This window comes from Bos indicus x Bos taurus, chromosome 9 (assembly GCF_003369695.1).
Source record: "Bos indicus x Bos taurus breed Angus x Brahman F1 hybrid chromosome 9, Bos_hybrid_MaternalHap_v2.0, whole genome shotgun sequence".
Lineage (NCBI taxonomy): Eukaryota > Metazoa > Chordata > Mammalia > Artiodactyla > Bovidae > Bos > Bos indicus x Bos taurus.
Window position 1 is genome coordinate 81,101,639 of NC_040084.1, and position 10,286 is coordinate 81,111,924.

Consider the following 10,286-nt stretch of genomic DNA (forward strand, 5'->3'; position numbering starts at 1 on the left):
AAAGTATTTAGTAAATTCATGGTGTTGTATAACTATCAATTACTCTGTGCACGCATATCAAGTTGCTTCAGTCATGTCTGACTCTTTGCAACCCTATGGAACTGTGGCCCACCAGGCTCCTCTGTCCACGGGATTCTCTAGGCAGGAATACTGGAGTGGGTTGCCATTCCCTCCTCCAGGGGATCTTCCCGACCGAGGGATTGGACTGCCATCTCTTATGTCTCCTGCTTTGGCAGGTGGGTTCTTTACCACTAGCACCACCTAGGAAGCCCACCCACTACTCTACCTGGTTCTAAAATATTTTCATCACCCAAAAGAAAACTCTTTCTGTATCCACTGTGCAGTCATTCTCTATTTTCCCCTCCACCTAAGCCTCTTATATGCACCAATCTGCTTTCTGTCCATGTGGGTTTACCTATTCTGAACATTCCTATAAATGGGATCATATGGTATATGACCTTTTATTATCTGATTTTTTTTACTTAGGATAAAGTTTTCAAGGTTCATCTACCTTATAGAATGTATCAATGCTTCCTTTTATGCCTGAATAGCATCAGTATGGATTCTGCGTGGATATGCCACATTTTGTGTGTCCGTTCATCCACTGATGGACACTTGTGTCATGAATAGTGTTAAATATTGTAAGCATCTGTGTACGTGTATTTTGGGGGTATCTGTTTTCAGTTCTTTGGGGTATATGCCTAGAAGTAGAATTGCCTAGGTCATATGGTAATTCTGTGTTTAACTTTTGAGGAACTACTAAACTGTTTCCACAGTGGCCGCACCGTTTCACATGCCCACCAGTAATATATGAGGGCTCCAGCTTATGAATATCCTCATCAACACAGGTCACTTTTCATTTTTTAAGTCATAGCCATCCTAGTGATGTGAAATATTGTCTCACCATGGTTTTGGTTTGTATTACCCTTATGACTAATGATGCTGAGCTTTCTTTCTTATGTTTGCTGGCCATTTGTGTATCTTCTTTCTTCCATCTCTGATGGTAATTCCAATCGAATTTATAAAAATGTTCTGAACACTAATAACTTCATTAGGATGAGTGAAGTACTTCACAAGAGGATTGATTTAGGCAGGAAATAGTTTGCTCTGTAAATTATAGTTTGATTGTTTAAAAACCATTTTTATTATTTTGTGGTTATTATATTTATTATCATATTACACACAAGTGTTGTTATATTGGTTAAAATATGAACTTGTGAGTGTCTTCTCAGTCATAAGCATTATCTTATTCTCTGTAATAGCTTAGGTCTTATAGAAAGTTACTCAATTTGAGCCAGATCTATGATCCACCTATTAGTAATTCATAGCATTTTGAGATATTATTATAGGTTTTATTTGTGGAATAAAGTTTCATAAATTGTGTACTATCCCAATATGTATCTTTTGCTATATAAAGTATATACATAAGTATATAAAAGATGGGAGAGAGAGAAAGAGAGGGAGTGTCTTAGGACTCAGAGAGATATTGAAGTTAGATTTCAACAATTCAACTCAACAATTATTTCCATATAGCATATTTATTCTATTGCCTCGTCTGAAATAAAACTCTCCCTTTCTCTCAGTCAGAAAGTGAAAGATATCTTTCTTAATATTTCCAAGGGAAGTTGCTGCTCATTTTTCCTCATTAACTTGAAGTATACAAAGATTAGATACTCTAACAAGGAAAGGCCTAGAGCTAATGTTCTTTATCTGGAGAAAGAGAAATACCCCAGTACTATTTGCCGTGCCAATCAAGACCCCCATAGTAGTTTTGTGTACTTAAAAATTTTGCGTTGAGCAAGTGTTGCAGAAATTGTCCAGGTTCTGGCCATATAGCAGTGAACAAAACAGGGCTTACATTCTATCAGGGGAGATGGGTACATGAGCAAATATATGAGGTAGTTGTAAGTGTTGTGACGCAAAATAGAATGTGGTGTCAGGAGCATGACATGGCTGCTTGAAGACAGAGCGGTCAAGGAAGGCGTCTCTGAGGACATGCAGATTTGTGAAGAAGCTGTGAGTGTCAGAAAAAGGGAACAACATGAGATCGGGCAGGCTTCATCCACTGGGGGGATGGCTCGGAGGTCAACATAGAGGAAGTGACATGATTTCAAAGGAGAGTGGTAGAAGATAAGTTCAAAGAAATAGTCAATTTAGGATAGGCCAGTGCTGAAAGTTTATTGAAGGCTTCCCAGGTAGCTCAATGGCAAAGAATCTGACTGCCAATGCAGGAGACTCGGGTTCGATCCCTGGGTCAGGAAGATCCCCTGGAAGAGGAAATGGCAACCTATTCCAGTATTCTTGCCTGGAAAATTCCATGGACAGAAGAGCCTGGAGAGTTGCAGTGCATGGGGTCACAGAGTCAAACACGATTGACCACACATGCACAAAGGTTTATTATACTTGGAGCTGCAACGATCAAATGTATCTGTCTTTGTGCTGGGAACCAAGTCTAGCTTCTAGTGGGGTAAAGAGAGTCTGTATTAGTTTCCTGTCGTTGCTGTAACAAATAACTGCAAGCTTAGTGGCTTAAGCCACACGTTTATTTTCTTATGGTTCTGGAATCTGAAGTGTGCCAGTAGGGCTGCATTTCTTTGGAAACTCGTGTGTGTGTGCTAGGTGTATGCTGAGTCTCTTCAGTTGTATCGGACTGTTTGTGACCCCATGGACTGTAGCCCAGCAGACTCCTCTGTCCATGGGATTCTCTAGGCAGGAATACTGGAGTGGGTTGCCATTTCCTTCTCCAGTGGATCTTCCTGACCTAGGAATTGAACCCATGTCTCTTGTATCTCCTACTCTGGCAGACGAGTTCTTTACCACTAGCACCACCTGCGAAGCTCTAGAGGAGAATTCATTTCCTTGCCTTTACTTTCATGTAGACTCCACCCACACCCCTTGGCACATGGCCCCTTTCTCCATCTTCAAAGCCAGTACCAGCGCTTCTTCTCATCTCTAACATCTGGTCTGGTCCTTACATCTTCTCCCCTGATTCTCATCCTCTTGGCTCCCTTTTCTAAGGACTCTTGTGGTTAGACTGAGCCCACCCAGATAATCTAGGATAATCTCAAGATCTAATTTAATCACACTTGCCAAGTCTCTTCTGTCATATAAGGCAACATATGCACAGGGAAGCCTCGTGTGCTGCAGTCCATGGGGTCACAAAGTGTTGGACATGACTGAGCAGCTGAAAAACAATAGCAACATGCACAGATTCTGGAGGTTAGGATGTGGCCATGTTGGGTGGAGGAATTAGAGTGTTCTTCAGCCCATCACTGTGGGCTCTCTTGCTTAAGAGAAGTCTGATTTCTTTTACAGTGCTAGTCCCAACCCTCCCCAGGCTGTATTTTCCCTACTGAAGGTTTCATTTTTAAGGTTCTTTCCCTCCACTTTCTGGCCAATGGTAAGGTAATTTAAATGCATTAGAATTTTGGATTGCAAAATTTGTTTTGCAAAATTTATTGGATTTACATAAGGGTAAAGATGATGATTGTAGCCATGGAATTAAAAGATGCTTACTCCTTGGAAGGAAAGTTATGACCAACCTAGATAGCATATTCAAAAGCAGAGACATTACTTTGCCAACAAAGTTCCGTCTAGTCAAGGCTATGGTTTTTCCAGTAGTCATGTATGGATGCTACAGTTGGACTATGAAGAAAGCTGAGCCCCGAAGAATTGATGCTTTTGAACTGTGGTGTTGGAGAAGACTCTTGAGAGTCCCATGGACTGCAAGGAGATCCAACCAGTCCATTCTAAAGGAGATCAGTCCTGGGTGTTCTTTGGAAGGAATGAGGCTAAGGCTGAAACTCCAGTACTTTGGCCACCTCATGCGAAGAGTTGACTCATTGGAAAAGACTCTGATGCTGCAAGGGATTGGGGGCAGGAGGAGAAGGGGACGACAGAGGATGAGATGGCTGGATGGCATCACTGACTCAATGGATGTGAGTCTGAGTGAACTCCAGGAGTTGGTGATGGACAGGGAGGCCTGGCGTGCTGTGATTCATGGGGTCGCAAAGAGTTGGACACGACTGAGCAACTGAACTGAACTGAAGGGTAAAGATGGCCTTCGTTGTTGTTTAGTTGCTAAGATGTGTCTGACTCTTTTGCAGCCCCGTGGACTGTGGCCCACAAGGCTTCTCTGACCATGGGATTTCCTAGGCAAGAATACTGTAGTAGGTTGCCATTTCCTCCTCCAGGGGATCTTCCTGACCCAGGGATCAAACCCATATCTCCTGCACTTGACCACTGAGACAACCAGGGAAGCCAAAGATTGCCCTATTAATCTCTTTATCCCCAGTGCCTAATAGAGGTCAGAGTACATGTTCAATCGATATAGAAAGTGGTGGATTTTCCTCGTGGTCCGGTGGTTAAGAATCCACCTATCAATGCAGGGGACACGGATTCAACCCCTGGTCCAGGAAGTTTCCACATATTGGGAAGCAACTAGGCCCATGCCCCACAACTGCTGAAACCTGCACACCCTGGAGCTCATACTATGCAACAAGAAAAGCCCCTGCAGAGAAGCCCAAACACTGCAACAAGAGAGTAGCCCCTGCTCGCTGAAACTAGAAAAAGCCTGTGGGCAGCCATAAAGAGATAAATAAACAAAAATTTTTTAAATGCATAGAAGATGGTGATGATAATTACATTATGAAATGAAGGAGGGTGTAGTTTATGGTTTTCTTAAAGATACCCATAGAAATGATGAGATTTTCTAATTCCAAGTATGAATACAGATCTATTATATGAAAATCATATTTATTGTACATCCTTTCCCTGGACAGTTCCTGAGGGGGGGAAAAGCTAGAAAGTGTCAGGGAAGGAATTTTACCATCTCAGAAAGAGAAGAACATATTTCTGGTACCCAGTCTAAATTGTCCTTTTGGTGATATTTTTAAAACCACGTGAAGTTGCAGCATTTGAATTTCTATCAAGCCCCACTTTTGTGAGGAATCAGCTAAACATTAAATTAAGTAATATGGGCTTTCTTCTAATGTAAACATTAAATTAAGTAATATGGGCTTTCTTCTAATGTAGCTAATACTTCTCTGTGATGAAGAAATACAGTTTGGCCTCATAATGGTATCTCCAGAAAATGCCCTTGAGTGTGGGGATGGAAGGTGATACAAATTAGTGAGAGACATAGCTGTGCAAAAGCTGAAGGTTGTACTGGCCACTTTATGGGGCATGAAGAGGCTCCTGCGTGTAGGAGGCCTTTCTCTTGCAGTGTGTGTCACTGCATGGCAGTCCCGTGGAGTTGTTTACTGCTGAGTGTGCTGCCAAGGGGAGGAAAAAATTCCAAGGAGACACTTATTGAAATGGAGCCCAAACAGAGCAGTGTGCTCTTCCAGGACAAGAATTATCAGCCCTGGAATCATGAAATTCAAATTAAAGCAGCGTTCAGACTGCTGCTCAGATTCATCTGAAGTGTTCTCTGCAGTGTGTTGTTCGTCACTGGGAACAACCTGTAAGATGCGCCATCTGTAACACAGCGTCACAGACCTCATCAGAGAGCAGACAGTGTGATCCACGCTGACCTCTGAGAAACAGTCAGCGGAATTGCTTCTGTATTTTCACCTTCCTGGGGTTTTCACTCTCTGCTAAGGTGATGTCTGTGACAAGAGGAGGATGAAAATCTCGGATGCCTGACAAAAATAAATAATGTGATTTGACTCTTTCTTGCAATAGTCCCTGGTGGCTCAGATGGTAAAGCATCTGCCTAAAATGCAAGAGACCCGGGTTTGATCCCTGGGTCGGGAAGATCCCTTGGAGAAGGAAATGGCAACCCACTCTAGTATTCTTGCCTGGAAAATCCCATGGACAGAGAAGCCTGGTGGGCTGCAGTCCATGAGGTTGCAAAGAGTCGGACACGACTGAGCCACTTCACTTCACTTCACTTTACAATAATAAGATGAGTATTCACAGATATTGTTTATTTAAGATTAAAAGCCTTTATTTTACTATCACATGAAAATCCTCTTGTCTTGTATGGATGAAGTATGTCCAGGAAGCCACAGTCAGTCATATCAATTTTATCTAATTTTAGGGGAAATTTAAGAAATATCAAATCTTTGATTTGGCGACATGTTTGGTTACGGTTGTAGGATCTCTGTAGGTACTGTATGTTGCTCAGCCGCTCAGTCGTGACCGACTTTTGATGACCCCATCGACTGCAACACTCCAAGCTTCCCTGTCGTTCGCTGTCTCCTGGAGTTTGCTCAAACTGTTGTCCATTGAATCAGTGATGCCATCCAACCATCTCATCATCTGTCATCCCCTTCTCCTGCCTTCAATCTTTCCCACCAACAGGGTCTTTTCCAACCAGTAGGCTCTTTGCATCAGGTGGCCATAGTATTGGAGCTTCAGCATTAGCTTCAGTCCTTCCAATGAATATTCAAGGTTGATTTTCTTTAGGATTAACTGGTTTTATCTCCTTGCTGTCCAAGGGACTCTCAAGAGTCTTCTCCAGCACCACAGTTCAAAAGCATCAATTCTTTGGTGCTCAGCCTTCCTTATGGTCTAACTCTGCATCCATATATGACTAATGGGAAAATCATAGCTTTGACTATACAGACTTATGTTGACAACGTGATATTCTCAGGTTTTTAATATGTTGTCTAGGTTGTCATACCTTTTCTTCCAAGGAGCATGTGTCTTTTAATTTCATAGCTGCTGTCACTATCTGCAGTGATTTTGGAGCCCAAGAAAATAAAATCTGTCACTGCTTCCACTTTTTCCCCATCTACTTGCCATGAAGTGATGGGACCAAATGACATGATCTTAGTTTTTTAATGTTGAGTTTTAAGCCAGCTTTTTCACTCTCTTCTTTCATCCTTATTAAGAGGCTGTTTAGTTCCTCTTCACTTTCTGCCATTAGAATGGTATCATCTGCATGTCTGAGGTTGTTGATATTTCTCCTGGAAATCTTGATGTACTGCATTTCCAGTTCCAACTCATTTACCCAAATAATCTTATTACTAAACACCTATCCCCTTATTATAGCTCAAAAATAAATACTTAGTAAAACTAATGCTAAGTAGACAACTATCATTAATCCTTTATGGGGTTGTTACATAGCTTGCTCAGTGTTCAGTCGTGTCCAACTCTTTGTGATCCATGGCCTGTAGACCACCATGTTCCCCTGTTCATGGAATTTTCCAGGCAATAATATTGGAGTAGGTTGCCATTTCGTACTCCAGAGGATCTTCCTGACCTAGAGAATTTGTGGGATTTTAGTTCCCTAACCAGGATCAAACCTGGGCCATGGCAGTGAAAGTATGAAATCTAACTACTGGACCGCCATCGAATTCCCAGTGCTTCATGTTTTTGTTACTTGAAGAAACACAAGCTATAGGAATGCCTTATACCACAAATTCTTTCTTCTTTCTCTCTCTTCAGCAGCAGAGTTCCTTGTTGAAAGTCATGAGGCAGGGATTAAAGTGCTTTATGCAAAAACGGAACATCCTTCTCAGGTTTTGATAAAAGTTTTTTTTTTTTTTTTTAAATAGTAGTTAACTTATGTATGGTGCACTTCAAGGAGGTTTAAGCTTCTTTAAGGACAGCAGTCTTTAGAACCCTTCCTGCCTCCATCTACATCGCCTGCAGCAGTGCTCTGCCCGATGGTATACCCATTGAGTATGCACTCAGTTGAAGACTTTCTCACTCTAACAGGGAAAATACAAGGCCATGGATCTAACTTCACTCCCAAATCCCACAGACTGGGTCTTATCAGCAAAGGAAGTTTAGATCCCGTTCCTTGCAACTGTATATGCATCTTAGAAATGCCGGACTTCTCATAAAGAGCTCAGTGAAAGTCGTTCAGTCGTGTCTGACACTTTGTGACCCAATGGACTATAAAGTCCATGGAATTCTCCAGGTGAGAATTCTGGAGTGGGTAGCCTTTCCCTTCTCTGGGGGAATTTTCCCAACCCAGGGATCAATCCCAGGTCTCCTGAATTGCAGGCGGATTCTTTACTAGCTGAGTCACAAGGGAAGCCCTTCATAAAGGGCAGGTATTCTAAAAAAGCATCATTAAGAGACATAGTGAGTAGAAAAGGAAAAAAAAAAATAATGGTAGCCCTAAGATTTTTTTCTTATTCTGTAGGGCTATTTTCATGGAATCTGTTCCACTTCTAGGATTATGGTACAATGCCATTTATTCTGGAAATTTATAACGAAGGTATGAAAGTAAGTAATGAGGGAACTAAGCCAGAAATATACCGCCATAGATTGACTTTGAGATCCCAGTAAAGGAACTGAGATGGATCACTTCCCAGGTCTGCCGCCCATCACCCAAACCACCCCAGCCGGCTCCTCCCTTGACCCGATGCTAAGCCAATGCTCAGTGTGTATTCCTCCAGAAACGGAGAAGCAAAAGTACATGAACCGCCCAAAGGAGAACCTTGAGCTGTTTCCTTTCCCCCACTTCAAGCACTGGCTAAAGCTCACCTAGAGACGCCGCTTCTTTGAAATCCACATGATACTGTTCTTTAGGCTGCTTCTATTTGTGGGACACTAAGTATGGTAGGCTACAGTCCATGGGGTTGCTAAGAGTCAGACACCACTGAGTGGCTTCACTTTCACTTTTCCCTTTCATGCATTGGAGAAGGAAATGGCAACCCACTCCAGTGTTCTTGCCTGGAGAATCCCAGGGATGGGGGAGTCTGGTGGGCTGCCATCTATGGGGTCACACAGAGTTGAGCTCGACTGAAGCGACTTAGCAGCAGCAGCAGCAAGTGTGTTTTTATACCTTCTCCTGGGTATCTACATTTTACCTATATATTTGTTATATTTTTAAAATTACATTTTACAAGGGAGTATTCAGTTCAGTTCAGTTCAGTTCAGTCACTCAGTCATGTCTGACTCTTTGCGACCCCATGAATCACAGCATGCCAGGCCTCCCTGTCCATCACCAACTCCCGGAGTTCACTCAGACTCACGTCCATTGAGTCAGTGATGCCATCCAGCCATCTCATCCTCTGTCGTCCCCTTCTCCTCCTGCCCCCAATCCCTTGCAGCATCAGAGTCTTTTCCAATGAGTCAACTCTTCGCATGAGGTGGCCAAAGTACTGGAGTTTCAGCTTTAGCATCATTCCTTCCAAAGAAATCCCAGGGCTGATCTCCTTCAGAATGAACTGGTTGGATCTCCTTGCAGTCCAAGGGACTCTCAAGAGTCTTCTCCAACACCACAGTTCAAAAGCATCAATTCTTCGGCGCTCAGCCTTCTTCACAGTCCAACTCTCACATCCATACATGACCAAAGGAAAAACCATAGCCTTGACTAGATGTACCTTGTTGGCAAAGTAACTGCTTTTGAACATGCTATCTAGGTTGGTCATAACTTTCCTTCCAAGGAGTAAGTGTCTTTTAATTTCATGGCTGCAATCACCATCTACAGTGATTTTGGAGCCCCCAAAAATAAAATCTGACACACTGTTTCCACTGTTTCCCCATCTATTTCCCATGAAGTGATGGGACCGGATGCCATGATCTTCGTTTTCTGAATGTTGAGCTTTAAGCCCACTTTTTCACTCTCCACTTTCACTTTCATCAAGAGGCTTTTTAGTTTACTCAGCCATAAAAAGGAATAAATTTGAGTCAGTTCTAGTGAAATGGATGAATCTAGAGCCTGTTATACAGAGTAAAGTAAGTCAGAAAAAGAAAAACAAGTATAGTATCTTAATGCATATATTTGGAATCCAGAAAAATGCTACTAATGAACCTACTTGCAAGGCAGCAATAGAGAGTGCAGACATAGAGAACAGGATGTGGACACAGCAGTGGAAAGAGAGGGTGAGATGAATTGAGAGGGTAGCACTGAAGCATGTACATTACCAAATGGAAAATAGATGGCCAGTGGGAACTTGCTGTGTGAAGCAGGCAGCTCAGCCTTGTACTCTGTGACCACCTAGAGGGGTGGGATGGGGTGGGAGGTGGGAGGGAGGCTCAAGAGGGAAGGGTTACATGTGTACCTATGGCTGATTCAGGTTGTTGTAAGGCAGAAACCAACACAACATTGTAACGCAATTTAATTATCCTATTTAGAGCTCCCCAACTTACTAAAATACCTTAAACTGGTATTTCCTAAAATTGGCAAATGCAATTTTGAATGCTTGACTTTTTAACTAATACATTTTCTTTTTTTAGAGTGATTTTTAGGTTCACAGGAAAACTGAGCAGATAATACGGGGAGTTCCCATTTATTCTTGTCTCCACACATGTACAACTCTCCCTATTATCCACACCCCCCACCAGAGTGGTACATTTGTTACAATGGGTGGACCTAAATT

The 10,286-nt window shown here is 42.4% G+C and overlaps 1 protein-coding gene across 1 annotated transcript in view; it reads left to right on the top strand.

Moving 5' to 3' along the window:
* PHACTR2 (phosphatase and actin regulator 2) overlaps positions 1-10,286 on the top strand; it is a 222,614-nt gene that overhangs the window by 22,223 nt on the left and 190,105 nt on the right. The gene's annotated exons all lie outside the window — the stretch shown is intronic.